The 18,037-nt window shown below is 45.0% G+C and overlaps 1 protein-coding gene across 1 annotated transcript in view; it reads right to left on the bottom strand.

Moving 5' to 3' along the window:
- GID4 (GID complex subunit 4 homolog) overlaps positions 1 to 18,037 on the bottom strand; it is a 781,841-nt gene that overhangs the window by 116,626 nt on the left and 647,178 nt on the right. The window lies entirely within an intron of this gene.

Genomic DNA, 18,037 nt, shown 5'->3' with positions numbered 1-18,037 from the left:
ATTTTAAAAATAAAGTCAGCCTGCATTTTTGAGTATTTACAACATTCCGTTGCAACAAACTTTAATTATAAGGAAGTTTCACAAACATATCAGTACTTGTTTGGCTGTCAACGGTGGTGCTGCGGTAGCGTTGTCGCCTCACAGTAAGATGTTGTCCTGTTCGATTCTCAGCTAGAGAGTCTTGTGTGTGGAGACACGCATGAATGGGCATACCTTCGTTGAAGGTTGTGCGTCAGGGGCTGGCAACTCGACACGTAAAAATCTACTGCCAATCATTAGCGGACCAGAGTTCCGCTGTGGCGACCCCCTAACTGGGAAAAGTCGAAAGATACAACAACATTAGTACTTGTTTGGCTAGGACTGAGGAATTTCCTGAACAAATTAAAGTTTAAATATCACAGTTTTAACAATTACCCTTAAATTTGTTTTCTTTTAAAAACACACACACACACACACACACACACACACACACACACACACACACACACACACACACACACACACAGGGAACGAGTGAAGGAACTTGCTTTAAAGCACTTGCCAAAAGATCATAATACTTCCACATGTACCAATGGCTGCCACTGGACAGGGATGGGCCTAGCATTTGAGTTCCTGCACTCAAAAGCTTATTTGAAAAATAGGCTACATCATCTGTCACGTTTTAGCGTGTGGTTCAGTCTATTAAATGTTTTTAGGGCCACACAACAGGAGAGTAAAGTGGAGTCTTCAAATGTGGTAGCATTACTTCCTGTGTGTTGCCAGGCAAAACCAGCATCAGTAATTTCAAACAGACCCCACTACATTTACATTCCAAATGTAAAGGCAAAAAGAAATTTCCATAAATGCTTATGTTATTCAATCATTTCATAAACTCGGAATGGTCATCTCCGTTTTACATTGCTGCAGACTTGCATACACAAGTGTTTTTCCCTTGTAGCTGTATACATTAACAGCAGCCATTAGTATGACTACATCTGTACCAAGCCAGTTATACACCACTGCTGTATTACATACACCATTCTGCCAGCAACAAAACATGCTGTCTGCTAAATTAGGAGAATGCATTCAATGCTACTGCTATTTCCAATAATTTCTACAACTGTACAAGTTGTGTATAAAGTTATACATGACCAGCATAACCTTGCTATCAAAGTATAACTCTAATTTAATGATCCCAGTACTTCAATGTGAGCAGAAAGTAGTAAACAATGAATGTCTGTTTAGCTCTTCAAATGCATGCAGTCAGACTCATCTAGAGGCAGCACTAAATTTAATCCTTGGAAGTAGCAACAATCTATTAAAATTTGTTTGCTAAGGGCACCTTCAAAGACCTTTTAGACAAATTATACTGTTCAGTGTGAAACTGCTGCATACGCATAATCTGTACTCATTCAATCTCACTTGAAGCCTAAGTACAGAAGCTTCCTTAACTATGAATCTAGTTATGTTTTGCCTTACTCCACAAAAGGAGAAACGCAGAAACTGATGATGACTGCAACAGTGAAACATGAAGAACATCTGAATGATCATACCCATTGCTTCTGACACCATCACGTTCTGGGAGGTCACAGTATTGTGAGGAGTGGGAATTCGTCCTTAATCAGTTGCTGTGCGACTGTGGAGTTGGGTATGTATAATTAGCAGGGGATGTAGTGGTGCTTGCCCCTTGCAAAAACATAAGCTGTTTTTCCCCCATCCATGCTGGGACTTCCGATCCTTTAGGAACAACGTCTTTCCGTTTGATCACGGAGTACTTTGACATTTTGAAGTACATCCACAGACACACGTTTATACCTATAGATTAATATATATATATATATATATATATATATGTATATATATACACACAACACACACAGACTTGCACACACTAACTAACTATATATATATATATCTATATATATCTATATCTATATCTATATATATATATATATATATATATATCTATATCTATATATATATCTATATATATATATATATATCTATCTATATATATATATATATATATATATATATACATATATATAGAGAGAGAGAGAGAGAGAACCTAGGTATACACTCATCACATATAGTTACTCTGTTACTACTAACATTTCAGTATATTTGGTTGTGAAATATTTTGTATTTCATCTGGACTGAGTCTGAAATTTGCAGTGTGTTGAAGAGTGCACCACCCTGGTAAACAAATATAAATAAAATAAAACCTATTTGCATTAACTTACGAGCGCGCACACATATATACAATATAATTTAAAGTACATATACATAGTTTTATAGCAATGTATACATTTAAGTTTATTATAATGTTTGTGTTTTGAATGTACAGATCATGCACATAGATTTGATATATAGGTTATATTTAGGATTTTATATATATATATATATATATATATATATACACACACACACACACACACACACACACACACACACACACACTAACTTATGTATCTTACACACACATATAGCTAGACATGTTAAACTATACAATATTTTAACATGCATATATTAACCTACACATTCTTCAAAGACACACATGCACATCATGCATTAGCAGTTTACTTTGTAGACTGCTGACTTTACCAACACAGTGTATGTCTGATTTTTTTTTTTAATTTGTTTTAAAATGGCAGCACTCTAACACCAGATTTATCAAACATTAGTATGTCAGTTATTTGTGCTTAGGGTACATGCTTTGAATTGCTCAAGTCTGCACCACCTTACTCATGTGCCAACCCATAACCATGCACCCAATTTCAACCCTTTCCCAACCGTTCCATCTATCCTCTACCCCTTTTTCCCCATTTTTGCACATAGGGTCGGGGTGTCACTTCAACAGTGGCATTCATCTCTAGACAAGGTTTACACCACCGGGTGGCTAGCCATGCCGTGGTAGTTCATCCATACCACTCACTCGCACACACAATCGCACCTACAGGCAATTTACAGTGTCTAACCCACCTACTGCATGTCTTTGGAATGTGGGAGGAAACCCACACAACTGCAGGGAGGACATGCAGACTCCGCAAAAAAGGCGCCCCAGCTGAGAACTGAACTAGAGAACCTCTTGCTGCGAGGTGACAATGCTAACCACTGCACCACCGCAGCCACCTACTATTCAAAGTGTGCTTGGTGTTACTGTTTTTTAAAAGACAAATAAGAAAACACCTGAAAACCACAGTGAAAAACTTCTCTAATGCAAATTTCACACTCCTCAAAACCGAGGTGGAATCCTTCAAAGCCCCCGGGCCTGTGGAAAATACGGCCCAGACCGCAGAATCCTTTATAAACGCATTCTATGAACACCTTCAGGAATGCATGGATCATGCAATCCCAAATAAAAACAAGTCCCAATCCTCCAAAGACAGACGTCCTGTCTGGTGGACCCCAGCCATAAACAAACTATACAATAGAAGGAGGAAGCTACTACATGATAGAGAAAAATCCCAAAAAGGGAAGGCATCTCTGATCAGTATTAGCAAAAAACTACGGGCACTCATAAAATCATCTAAGGCCAGCTTCGAGAAAAAAATTGTACAGGACACTAATGATAATCACAAGGCTTTCTTTAGTTATGTTAGGAACCTGGGTGGGAATTCCCAGATATGCTCAGAATTAGTCCAAAATGACAAAAAATACACCGAACCCACAGACCTTGCCAACATCCTAGCTGACAGGTTCAGCGCAACCCCCCCCACCACCACCAAAAGGGCAAATATCTATCCCAGCAGACTGCTGCCCCCCTGACATCTCAGATGCTCAGGTAAGAGCTGCCCTCTCCAAAGCAAAAAACACAGCATCAATGGGACCAGACGTTGTCCCAGGCTGCATCCTACATGAACTCCAAGAAGAGCTAAACCCAAACATAAAACTACTGTTCAATCTCAGCCTTACTACAGGATATGTACCCAAAGAGTGGCGTACAGCAACAGTGGTCCCTCTCCACAAAGGTGGTACCTCAACGGATCCTGGAAACTATCGCCCCATAAGCCTGACTAGCTTGGTCTGCAAAGCTATGGAAAGGATCATCATGGACCTCATAAAGATATTGGGGACCTACAGACACTGGATCCTACCCAGTTCGGCTTTGTTAAGGGCAGATCCTGCCTCTTAAACCTGGTTGATTTCTTTGAAACAGTCACCAAGGCCATTGACGAGGGGAAGGTGGTCCACACAGCCTACCTGGACCTCGCAAAAGCCTTCGATACAATACCCCACTCGGGCATTACAGATAAGCTCACCAGCTTAAATATAAACCCCTATGTCACTAGATGGGTTGCAAACTGGCTCAAGGACAGAACCCACATGGTTAGAATTGCTGGAGCCATGTCAGACTCCAAACCAGTTACAAGTGGCGTCCCACAAGGCTCAGTCCTGGGACCTCTCTTGTTCGGTATATATTTCTCGGTGGTACAGGCCAACACAGAAGGACTGTGGCTGACCAAGTTTGCAGATGACTGCAAACTGGGCGCCATAATAGACACTCCAGCCGACACAAGCATCCTCCAAAAGGGCCTCATAGAAACAGACAACTGGTGCCAGAGCCATGGCCTCACGCCAAATGCCAAAAAGTGTATAGTCATCCCCTTTGACAAAAACAAAGTGCCCACAAATTACCACATAGGTGGTAATCCATTAAGTACAGAAGAAGTAATTAGGGACCTGGGGACCCAAGTTGATAGCAATCTCTCATTTGACAACCACGTGGCCAAAGGGTTAGAAAAACATTTTATATAGCCCGCCTAATCATGAAGGGATTCACATCTAGATCAGGGGAGGTCATCGTGCCTCTTTACTCATCCCTCATCAGGCCCATAATTGAGTACAATGCTCCTTTTGGGATGTACCTTACCAGACACCTGCAGCAACTGGAAAGACCCCAAAAGTACCTCACCAAGAGGATCAAAGGGCTCAAACAGATGCCATATGCTGCCCGGTTAAAGAAACTCCAGCTCTACTCAGTGGCATACTGCCTGCTCAGAGGCGATCTGTGCCTGATGTATAAAGCCATGTCCAACCTGGAATTAATGGACATGCTGCACCTCAGAAAATCCAAATCCCATCGAGCTACGCCGAGAGACTTGAACCTCAGCACTGAAATAAATAGGACATGCTGGAGGGACAGATTCATAACCCAGAGGCTCCCTTCACTCTGGAATAAAATCCCAGTCCAGGTTAGGCAGAGTCCCTCATTGACTCTCTTCAAGAGGAATCTTGATGAGTGGATGGGAGATCTTAGGTTTACCCCGGGTATCACTTCTGTGTCACTGTTAGACAGAGGCACAGTATACTAACTTCGAAAAAGGGCATAGCAAAATTAATTTAAAATGGGTGGGGAAAGCCAAACACACTCTGGCTAGGCTTATAAATGCCCTAGGGCAGATAGCCTAGTATGAACCTATGAGACTGACTGTTATCTTTTTTTCAGTTGAAGTGCTGAGCATTTTACTGGTGAAATCAAGGTATGTGCTGATGCATAGAAATCTAATGTCGATGTTTCAGCTTGTCAGTTTACCTGTACTTCTAAATCTACACACACACAAGTTTTTATTTATGTATTTGTTAACTGAATAAACCCACTGGTCCAAACACACTTTTTAGGCATGACAAGAGCCAAATCACAGTGGAGAACTAAGCAAGAATCAGTTGAACATTATATTTACAATTGTTACAGAATCAAGCATACTGTCAGTAGATGATCACAAAAAAAAAAAAAAAAAAAAAAAAAAAAAAAATAGTACTTGTAGCAAAATATTTCTGAGAAATGAAGTACTCAAAGCAATCAAATGGAACACAATTAGCTAGTGAAAGAGTGCAAATGTATAAATTAACTTATTGTAACTGCTCATCTCCAAATAATCACTACTGCAATTGCCTAAAGCTATAAGGAATATATTCTGCAAAGGTCCAGCCAGTATGCAGATGCTTTGGGGCCAACTCCCACACGCAGTGTACAGACAGCACACCAGTACACCAGTTCTGACCCCAATGGTGCCACTCCCCCTGCAACTCCCATTAGTCAACTTCTAGAAAGTAACATACGAGTAGAGTTTGTGATGTTTGTAGTGGCAACAAAGGAGAGCTCAGCCTCCAGTAACAGTGGCAACACAGGAGAGCTCAGCCTCCAGTAACAGTGTATAACTACATGTTTCACACAGTGTATCAGTTTAAGTATTAGGTGGTTGTCAGTAAATATGAGACAATTAGTACATTGTCTCAGGATGCCCATTTCAACAAAGCTGGCTACAGAGACAGCTGAAGTGCAAATCCATGGATGTCCTTCCTTCCACACTGTTGCAGTATTCCTAATACGTGAGATATCCTTTTGAGTAGGGCATAAAATCTGGCCGACACAGCAAAGCCTTTACACCTTCTTGGTGCTGTACACTGTCAAGGCGTAAAGTACATATGTGACATACCAATCAATGCCTATTCCTCAGAACTGAAGTGCCCCAAAAGAACCAAAGAAACAATTAGCACACCCATCCAGGAAGGGAAACAGAAGGTGATAAAGATGTAAAATGAAACCTTGGCAGATAAAGATGCAACAGGAAATGCCTTGACCAGCAGTAGGGTAACAGAAAAATAAAAGGGAGCAGGAGGGAGGGGCCAAATACTGCAAATGTGATAAGCAGGACATCTATGGTTATGGTTAGATCTTATACTACTGTACTATGTCCTTCCTTATCACTACTGCAGTACTCTCTATATTTGGGAGAGTATAAAGTATGGGAGGAGAAAGGCAGAGAAGAACACTCCACAAAGTTTAGCCCTGGCAAGTCCTGGCAATAACATCCAACTTAGAATGATTGGTAAAAGAGTGGACAGAATAGGTAGCAGCTTCCAAGATGGATCTAGTATCCATGTCATTGAAAAAAAGCATCAGAAGAGGCTACTGCACTGGTAGAATCAGCACAAACTGAAGAGAAAAGCTGTTTGCCATGAAAAGAACAGAAAGAAAATGGCTTTATAGACATTGCCAAACCCAATTTCCTGAAAGAAAATACAAAGTTGCTCAGATTTTCTGAAGCATTTTGTCTTCTCCAAGTAATATAGTACCGTCTCACTAGCAGACTGATTTAATGACAAATCATTAACTGCCCTGGAAATAAAAGAAGGATCAGTATGAAGAAACACTCTGTCCTTGTGGAAAGAAAAAAAAAAAAAAAAAAAAAAAAAAAAAGGGGGGGGGGACCCACCACAAGGGGCTTGGAGTTCAGAAACTCTCCTGGCACAATTAAGAACCTCCAACAATACAGTCTTCCAAGTACGGTGCTGCAGGAAGAAAAAGCAGGCTCAAAAGGGGACTGACTCAAGTTTTCAAGAATAAAATTAAGGTCCCAAGACCGACAAACAGGGTTTACTGGGGGCTTGATATGAATGATGCCTTTTAGGAACTGTTTGACTTCAAAACTAGAAGCCAAAGGTGAAGTCAAGGGCAGACTCAAAGGAAGACTGGCAGAAGTGGCTGACAAAAGAGCTTTAAACAGAAGAATATGCAAAACCTACGTCAGGGTAGGGTGTCTGTCTTTCAGCTAGGGGAGGAGGGAGTGTTCTTTACTCTGGTAGTCGAACCAACCAAGAACTTCTGAAGCAGGAAATCCCACAATTCAGGACTAACAGTGAAGCATGAAAAAAGCATATTTGTGTAAAATCTTACCATAACCATAGATGTCCTTCTCTTCTATATGCTGCTGTATCCATTACATGAGGGAGTCTGCCTCTGGTTGACTCATATGTCCGGCCGTTTTACGAGAGATAAATGCTACTGTGAAGGTACGTGCGACAGCCTACATCACTCAATGTACATGGGGTGCAAATGGACGTCTGATATAAAGTGGATGTCTGCACCCACCTAGTTCAGAAATGAATGCCGCCGGGCACCAGTGACTATGGAGTGGGTACTCAGGAGTCAGGCAAGCGTCAGGGGGAAGGCAGGGTGGGAAACTATACAGCAGCATATAGAACAGAAAGACATCTATGGTTATGGTAAGATTTTACACAACTATGCTATGTCCTCCTATTGATTAACTGCTGTATCCATTACATGAGGGGAGTGCAAAAGTTCATACTGTTAAGGATTGGGAGGGGTAAGAGACATTTTTCACAAAGCCATGCAGAATGGCCCTGGCAAATCCTGCTCTGGACCTGGAAATGATATTCACTTTATAATGCTTGGTTAAAGTGTGGACAGATGACCATGTGGCTGCCTCTAAAATAGAAGCTGTATCAAAGCCCTTAAAGAAAGTCCCCGAGAAGGACACAGCCCAAGTGGGGTGCGCCTTCACTGGGAAAGGGAGCCTTTTACCATAGGCTGTGTAGCAAAAGGAAATACGTTTTGAGATCCAGATGAAATAGTTTCCTTGGAAACAGGGTGCCCCAAGGCTCTTGGGCGATAGGAAACAAAGAGCTTATCTGATTTACGAATGGATTTGGTTTTAGCCAAATAGTATCAGAGCCGTCTATGCACACCCAATGAGTGAACAATCCTTTCGCTGGAAGATTATGGTGAAGGGAAGAAGGTAGGTAGGTAGATTGATGTCCTGAATTAGGGAAAGTTCATTAACTACCTTGTGCATGAAGGATGGGTTAGTACGCAAGGAAACCCTGTCCTTGTGGAAAACTGTGAAGGGGGAGAAGCCATGAGGGCTTCCAGTTCAGAGACCCTTCTGGCTGAAGTAATAGCCACCAGAAGAATAGTTTTCCATGTGCAGTGTTGAAGAGTGCAGTTAGCTGGTTCAAAGGGAGGTAAGGTAAGCCTTTCCAACACAAAATTAAGACCCCGAGGAGGGGGAATAGGTTTCCTTGGGGGTCTAATGTGCAGTACTCCTTTTAGAAAAAGCCTGACTTCCAGCCTGGAAGCCAAAGGAGGGGGCAGAGGTAAACATGCAGAGATGGCAGAAAGATGTGCCTTGATGGAAGAATATGACAAGCCAGTGTTCATCAATTCACACAGATAAGACATAATCACTAGAGGATCTACAGACAGTGGTTGAAAGTCTTGTTTTAGACACCAAACGGAAAATCTTTTCCACATAATAGGATTTTCTAGCAGTGGGTTTTCCGGCCTCCTGCAGAACCTGAAGCACGTCCTCAGTATAAAGGTGTCTAAAGGGAATCAACGCCTTATCACCCACAGCATAAGATTCAGGAGGATATTTGGGGATGTATGAGAGATCCCTTCTCCTGTGCGAGTTGGTCCATCCTGAGGGGTAACTTGTGGCGATTGCCCTTGGCTAGATGATGTAAGAAGGGTGAAGCAGTGCTGCCTTGGCCAAAAGGGGTCACCAATAAGAATTGAGCTTGTTCTCTGAATTTTCAGTAGAACTCTTTGAATAAGAGGGAAGAGGGGAGATGCATAAGGGGAAAGTACAGCTGTGTACTCTTACCATAAATGTAGATGCTCGAGTGTACTCACTGTTGCAGTCATCACACTTGGGTTATCTGCCTGCAGACAGCCCTCAGTCAGCCCGAATACCAGTCTTAGTACTTCTGCGTCGGATGCTGTCGCTTCTTCCATGACGTCAGGGGTATAAAACAGGCAGCAGACTCCATTACATCAGTTTTTCTTGCCCCAAATGTCAGTAGCCCCCAAATAGGGAGCTAGTATATGGTGGGGAACACCATCAGTAAAAAGTAAACACCAATGCCATTAGGAATGGCTATAGAAAGGAGAGGTAGAAAGATAAAGAAAACCAGGGGACTGGAGGGAGGAAAACCAGGACTGCAACAGTGAATATACTCGAACATCTACATTTATGGTAAGTGTACACAAGTGTACTACGTTCTTCGTGTTTCACTGTTGCAGTCATCACACTTGGGTTGATTCCCAAACCTGAGGAAGGGTGGAGGCAGTCAAGAAAGGTTAGGGCTGGCTAGTAGGCCTTGCAAGACTGCTGTTGCAAATCCAGCCCTGAATTTTGAAAATATAGGTAGGTGGTAATGCTTGGTGAAGGTGTGTACAGAACTCCAAGTTGCAGCTTCCAGAATGTCCCTGGCAGGGACTCCCCTGAGAAATGCTGTAGAGGTGGAAGTAGCCCTAGTGGATTGTGGTCTGATCCTCTGTGGGGTAGGTTTTCCATTACGCTTGTAGCAGAAATGGGTGCAGTGTGCTATCCATTTGGAAATGGTTTGTTTTGAAATGGCCTTACCCTCTGCCCCTGTAGCAAAGCTGACTAGCAGCTGGTCAGATTTGCTGAAAGGCTTAGTCCTGTCAAGGTAGAACCTGAGCTGTCCGTGTATGTCCAAGGCGTGCAGGATCTTTTCCCCTTTATTCTGAGGGTTAGGGAAGAAGGATGGCAAATGGATGGCTTGGTTTAAAGCCACACTGGGCACCACCTTAGGCATAAAGGACGGGTTAATCCTGAGGGAAACCCTGTCAGCATGGAAAATAATGAAGGGTTCCACAGTCATTAGTGCCTGTAACTCAGACACCCTTCTTGCTGAAGTTATGGCTAAAAGCAAGGTTGTCTTCCAAGAGAGGAATTTTAACTCTGCTGAAGCAGCAGGTTCAAAAGGAGGAAGCGTGAGCTTTTCCAGTACAAAGTTAAGGTCCCAGGCAGGGGTGGGTGCTCTCCTAGGGGGCCTTAAGTTGTTAGCCCCTCTCAGGAACTTTTGATGAGAGGGTGAGAAAACAGAGGTGGGCTCAGTATTATAATGAGCTGAGAAGGCAGAGGCATGAATCTTAATGGAGGAGAATGACAGGCCTCTGTGGAGTTGCTCTGCTAGGTAATCCAGGATTAGAGGTAAGGAGGGCACTGCTGTGTCCCTTCCCTTGAGACTGATTCCAAGAACAATATCTTTTCCACCTTTCAGCATAGGATTTCCTAGTACTAGGCCTTCTGGCTTCAAGAATGATGTCCAACACCTGTTTTGCGGAGGGTTGCTGGTGTGGTACTCAAGGTATAAGCCAAGCTGCAAGGTTTAGAGTTTGTAATTGTGGATGCAAAATCTGTCCCTCCTGCTGTGACAGCAGGGTAGAAGTCTGGTGAAGGTGCCAGGGTGGCACTGTTGTCAGGCTGCATAACAGTGGGTACCAATACTGGCGTGGCCAGTCTGGGGCAGTAAGAACTGCCCTTGGTCTGTCCTGTTTTATCTTGAGTAGTACTCTTGAGAGAAGGGGCAGAGGGGGAAAGGCATAAATTGAGAAGTTTTCCCACTGAAAGGATAGGGCATCCACCTTCCAGGCCCTATTGTGAGGGTTCCTGGTGTAGTATTTGCTCAACTGATGGTTCTTGGGGGAGGCAAAGAGGTCCACCTCTGGTGTCCCCTACTTCTGGATCAGAAGGCTGAAGGTGTTGGGCTCCAAATTCCACTCATGTGGCTCTAGGATATTTCTGCACAAGTCATCTGCCAGTGAATTTTATTTGCCTGGCAGGAATTGAGCTTGTAAATGCACTTGGTTGCTCAAGGCTGTGTTCCACAGGGCCACAGCTAACCTGCATAGCGGGTAAGAATGGGTTCCCTCCTGCTTATTTATGTATCACATAACTGTTGTGTTGTCTGTTTTTATAAGCAGTTGTTATGGAAGGATTAGGTGTTTGAAGGCTGTCAGAGCATTCTGTACAGCTAGCATCTCTTTTTGATTGATGTGCAGGAGAATCTGTCCTGGGCACCAGTGGCCCTGAATGCATCTGCCTGCCATGTGAGCCCCCCATGCATAGTCTGACGAGTCTGTTGTCAGGGTTTGGGCGGCAAGGGGTTGAGTAAAAAAACAGTCCCTTGTTGTGGCTGCATGCTTCTGCCCACCAAAGGAACTCTGCCCTTAGACAAGGTATGATAGGAATAAGAAGTTATGTACCTACCATAACGTTCCATGTTAGTTGTCTTCTTCTCGCCTTCTTTCTTGCTGGATGGGTTCGGAGCCGATCCTCGGCTCCGACTCGGCCAATACTAAAGCTCGAGAGCTAATTCCACCGGCTCGAGGCTCCCCTATATCCCACAATGCTATGCGGTAACTACTCAGATCTCGTTTGATAGCTATACCAAGCAACCCTAGTCTCCATAGAATGGAGTAGGGAAACCCAGCTCAAAACAACCTGCGTGAAAGGTATCGCAGACCTAAGAAAGGAGAAAAAGAGGTGGAAGAACGTGTGGGAATGACGACTTCCAGAGGAACACAAACTGAATTCCTGTCGGTCTGTCCAGGCTTGGGGGAAGGAGGATGGGACGCAAGAAAGAAGGCGAGAAGAAGACAACTAACATGGAACGTTATGGTAGGTACATAACTTCTTAATGTTAAGTTGTCTATCTCGTCTTCATTCTTGCTGGATGGGACCGCGTCCCTAGCACCTTATCCCAGGTGGCCTATCGGAACAGACTCTTGAGAACAGTGGAACCAAAATTGGCACGGCTTCTGGAAACCATGTTCAATTTGTAATGTGAAATGAATGTATGAGGAGAAGCCCAGGTGGCTGCTGCACAAATGGAATCTATTGGCAGCCTATCCTGAAAAGCTACGGATGTAGCTAATGCCCTAGTTGAATGAGCTCTAGGTCTTGAGGATAGTTTTTGATGTCTGATCTCATAGATGAAGGTAATTGTAGAGGTGAGCCATCTAGAGAGGGATACTTTAGTAACAGGAAGGCCCAATTTCCCTTCCGCATAAGACAGAAACAATTGATTAGATTTCCTGAATTGTTTAGTCCTGTCTAAGTAATATCTAAGTTGGCGATGAACATCCAAAAAATGTAGCTTTTGTTCCGACCTGTTTGAATAGTTAGGGAAAAAGACGGGGAGATCAATAATTTGGTTTAGGTTTACTTGAGAGGAAACTTTAGGCAAAAAGGATGGATTAGTACAGAGGGATACCCTATCTTTGTGAAACACTAAGTAAGGAGGACGACTGCACAGAGCATGGAGTTCAGATACCCCCTTCTCGCTGAAGTTATAGCTACCAGAAAAAGTGTCTTCCAAGAAAACAACTTCAGAGAACATGAAGCCGCCGGTTCGAAGGGGGGAAGGATTAAGGATGCCAGAACCAAGTTCAAATCCCATTGAGGCGGGGGATCTTTGATTGGAGGTTTGAGAAGAAATACGCCCCTTAAAAAGGCTTTACAGAGTTTGTGAGCCATGATGCTGGACTCCGAGACACCAACATGAAAATTAGATATGGCAGCCAATTGAACTCTAATGGTAGATGCAGATGATCCTAAATGAAAGAGTTCTGCTAGAAAGTCCAGAATAGACTGGATAGGTGCAGTAAAGGGATCTATGTTTTTTGATGTTGCCCAAAAAGAGAAGCGTTTCCATTTGCTACTATAAATCTTCCGGGTAGAAGATTTATGAGAGGCTATCAAGATATCTCGGACCGAGCGAGATATTGAGGGAAGCCTGGCTAAGGTTGGAATCGGAGAAACCACGCTGTGAGGTTTAGAGAAAGCAGAGATTGGTGCAGCTGACCCGATTGGTGGGTTATCAGATCTGGTACTGGGTCCAGATGCCAAGGCTGCTCCAAAAGGTAACGAAGAAACGGAAACCATATCTGTCGAGGCCAGTAAGGGGCAATGAGGATCATTGTCACTCTCAAGGCGATGGCTTTCTGAATTAGTTGAGATATCAGTGGAAAGGGGGGAAAGGCATATAGAAGTCCCCGGGGCCAATCGTGGACTAGAGCGTCTCTGGTGGGATGGCCTGGTAACAGGAAGAGAGTGAAGAAGTCGTGACACTTGCTGTTTTGGGGAGTAGCAAAAAGATTGCAGCAAGGCTGGCCCCATCTTAGGAATACTTCTTCTAGAACTGATTTCTTTAGAGACCACTCGTGGGGCATGAGAATTGCCCTGCTCAATTTGTCTGCAATAACGTTGGATTTCCCGGGAATGTGCGTTGCTATCAGAAAACGCTGAGAAGAGATCGCCCATTGCCAAAGTCTGAGTGCCTCTCGACATAAAGGGTATGATCTGGTTCCGCCTTGTTTGTTGATGTACCACCACGGACATGTTGTCCGTTTGAATTGCAATAGTCCCAGTGGGAAGAGTCGTGAAGGGCTTGCAACGCTAAAAGCACTGCTCTCATCTCTAAGACGTTTATGTGCAAGTGGCACTCGAAAGGTTGCCACGTGCCTTGGACTGTCCTGCCCTGATAATGCCCCCCCACCCGATCAGGGAGGCGTCTGTTGTCAACGTGGCGACTGGGGGGGGGGGGAGTGAAGGGTCTTCCTCGGAGAAGTTGAGGTGATGTGATCCACCAAGACAGTTGATTCTTGCATGATTGAGTTATCAATATGGTATGGGACATCGGGAGCTGTTGAAAGGACCATTGAGTAAACAGCATCCATTGGAGGATCCTCATGTGAAAGCGAGCTAAGGGGAGAAGGGGAATAGCTGCTGCCTTGAGTCCTAACACCTTCAAAACTAGTCTGGCTTTGACTTTGTTGCATTGTAAGAGAAGGGAAACTTGTTTTCGAATGTCTGACACTCTCTGCTCTGTGAGTCTGGCTGAAAGATTGAGTGTGTCTAAGGTGGCGCCTATAAAAGTAATAGATTGACAAGGAGACAAGGCAGATTTTTTGAAATTTATCGAAATGCCTAGAGCTTGGCAAGATTGGATGGTGAAGTCCCTGGATAGAAGAAGCTGATGTCTGGTGGTGGCGGTAAGGAGCCAGTCATCTAAATATGGAAACACCTGGAATCCTTGACGTCTCAAGTGAGCCGCGACCACTGCCATGCATTTGGTAAACACACGGGGGGGCTGTAGTGAGACCAAAGGGCAGGGCCCTGAACTGGTAGCGACTGGCTCCCAGCCTGAAGCGGAGATATCTCCTGGAGCGTCTGTTCATCTTGGTGTGGTAGTATGCGTCCTGAAGATCTATCGAGCACATCCAATTATCCTGACCCAAGAAGGGTAGAATGGACTGTAGCGTGACCATCCGGAATTTTATTTTCCTGACGCACTTGTTTAAGTAGCTGAGATCCAGTATGGGTCTCCAGTCCCCTGTTTTTTTTGGTACCAAAAAGAATTTGGAGTAGATTCCGGATCCTTGCTGGTCTGCTGGGACTGATTGGGTAGCTCTTTTTGATAGCAGCTTTGAAATTTCTAATGCTGCTTGTTCCCTTAGACCGGGTGGAATGTCTGGAAGGGATCTTTTGGGATGGGATGGGATGTGAATAAAGGGAATTTTGTAACCCTCGGATATGATCGACTGTACCCATTTGTCTTGAGTAAGGGAAAGCCAGGCTTTTGGGTACAGGGATAACCTTCCCCCGACTGCCTCCGAAGGTGGACAGCCGGGCAGCCCCTCAGGGATGCTGAAAGGGTTTATCAGAGAATATTTCTCTGCTACCCTGGTTTTGCGGACCTCCTCTGCCTCTAGGGCGGCATCTATTATTATTCCCCCCTCTGCCTCTAGAGGGGAATCGACCTTGTGCGTCAGATGAGACTCCCTAGGATTGTTTACGGAACCACATCTTTCCTCCCCTCTGACCTTTGGAATAGGGTCTAGAAGGGGTAGAAAAACGGACTCCTACGGCAGAGAGAGTCTTACCTTCTACCGCACACCTGGTCAATGTATCCTTCACCTGTGGACCAAACAAGGATGATCCATCAAAGGGAGAATTGGTGAAGGACACCTTGAAAGGGTCCGCAAAGTTGCACAGCCGCATCCAGGCATGACGTCGTAAGGCAACACCTGTGCCTGCGGCTCTACTCGCTCCATCCGCAGCATATGAGACCAGCCGCATGGAGGAGTTAACGATGGAATTCAGAGTTGCCAACTGGGAGTTCATTCTGTCTTGGAACCCCTCAGCTGTAGGATCCTTTATCACTTCACCCATATCCTTGAGTAAATCTCTCTGGAGACGAGTGAAGTGGCATAAGTAGTTCAGGGACCGCATTGAAAAGGTCGCTGATGAAAACATCCGCTTGCCGTACCTGTCCATGGTCCTAGATTCCTTATTAGGAGGATGGACAGGAACCGAAGGATCGGCCAACTCCTTCTTAGTGGCCGCAGCCACCACCATGGCATCAACAGGGACACCTTTGGATAAAAAATCTTTATCTCTAGGGGCCGTAATAAATTTAGATGGTCTCCTCGGGGTGGGTTCCACTGAATCAGGAGCCATCCAAGCCTTCCTTGCCACCACTTCCATAAGGGGGTCAAAGGGAGGGGACACCCAGGAGGTAGAAGGGCGAAAGCCAAACGCCTCAAGATACACTGACTCATCCTCTGAAGGGTTAAGGGCTGGCCAGTTCCCCCTCTGTTTCAGGATCTCAAGGATGTCAGCAAAGGAGACATCCTCAGAGGGGGATCGAGGAGAACCTTCAGATTCCTCTAAGTCAGTGTCAGAGGTGATACACTCAGGGGAGTCAATGTGCTTCCTCTTGCACTGCCTCTTCCTAGGGGGATCTCCTACCAGGTCAGGAGAGGCCTCGGAAGAGGAGGAAATTCCCAATGGGGAAACTTGAGGAGTTGGCTCACTGCAGTCTAAGGCAAGGGGGTGGGTAGAAATCACCGCAGGCACTGTAGATGGAGGGGCTGAAGAAGCCGACTGTGGGACAGACCCTGGTTCTAGCACGCTCAGCATGACCTCGAAGGCACCCCTGTCAGGCAAGGCCAGAGGTCCCTGCTCCGAAGAGATAAGGACCACCCCCGGCACCGACTGGGACGGCTCCGAAGCCGATGTCGGAGCCGAACTCACCAGTGCCGAAGCCCCGAGAGGGAGAGCGGGGTCGGACAAGGGTCCGATGCCACTCGCCCCCTCGGAGCCGAAGAGGGAAGCTCGGCGCCGAGATCCCTCCAAGGAGGAGATCGGAGCAGACGACGGAGCCGAAAGGGAAGGTATCGGATCCGACGCACCGACAGTCATGGCTCCGACAAGCCCTGGCTCCGAACTCAAAGGTGTCGGAGGAGGAATATATTGGGGAACGGAAATAGCCACTGACTGCTGAGTCGGGTTATGCAGCATTTGGGCCAGTGCCTCGGACTTGAGAAGTCTACTCACTACCCTTTGCAAATCGTGGTCAGATAGCCTGAAAGACCGTGAGGAATGAGTTTTATGGCTCCGTTCAGAAAGAAGAGGGGATCCTGGCGCAGAGTGCACGGAGCCGATAGAGGGGGATCTAGATCTCTTCCTAGAATGTGGCTCTGATAAGAGTATCGGAGCCAACGGAGTTTTATCAGCCTTGGCTCCAGCCGGAGCTGAGGTAACAGTATGAGGGCTTGGAAACATTGGCTCCGGCCGGAGCCGATGTCGAAGCAGACTTTACCTTTACAGAAGTCGACTCGAAACCGGAGCCGACTGTTTGGAAGTTTTAGTAGGCTTCCCCGACACAGACTGAGTCGGGGGGCCTTCAGGCTTTAATAAGTCCCGCAAGATTAATTTATTCTTGCATTCCTGCAGGACTCTAGGGCTAAAACCATGACAAACAGCACAAGAGTCCTGCAGGTGCAAAGGTCCCAGGCAATACACACAAGAAGTGTGACCGTCTGTTAGAGACATTTTCTGACAGCTAAACACACACACACACACACACACACACACACACACACACACACACACACAGGCCTTAATTAAAAATAAAATACCAGTCACACAAGGGGACTAGAAGGGGCCTAAGGCCTAAAACTAAAGTGGTAAATAAAAGAAGGAATTAAAGGCAACAAAGTTGTCGAACCAGGTAAAAGGGGTATTTAAAACTAAAGGTTTTAGTGGGGAAAAAAAAAAAAAAAAAAAAAAAAAAAAAAAAAAAAAAAAAAAAAGAGTACTAGGGGTCTAAGAAAGAAGATTTTACAATTAAATCTTTGACTAACCTGCCTGAGCCGGTAGAAAAGCACCTCGTCAGCTATAGCGGCAAACGAGATCTGAGTAGTTACCGCCTAGCATTGTAGGATATAGGGGAGCCTCGAGCCGGTGGAATTAGCTCTTGAGCTTTAGTATTGGCAGAGGCTCCGAACCCATCCAGCAAGAATGAAGGCGAGATAGACAACTTAACATTGACTGTTTCCAGGTCCTGAGAATGTTGGGAACAAAGTAAATACCACTGAAGTTTCCTCATATGCAGCCTTGCATATGGAATTACAGGAATATACATGAGGCCACGA

This window comes from Protopterus annectens, chromosome 12.part0 (genome assembly GCF_019279795.1).
Source record: "Protopterus annectens isolate FY-2018-M chromosome 12.part0, PAN1.0, whole genome shotgun sequence".
NCBI lineage: Eukaryota > Metazoa > Chordata > Ceratodontiformes > Protopteridae > Protopterus > Protopterus annectens.
Note: the sequence above shows the minus strand (reverse complement) of the source record. Positions and strands in the feature narration are given on the sequence as shown.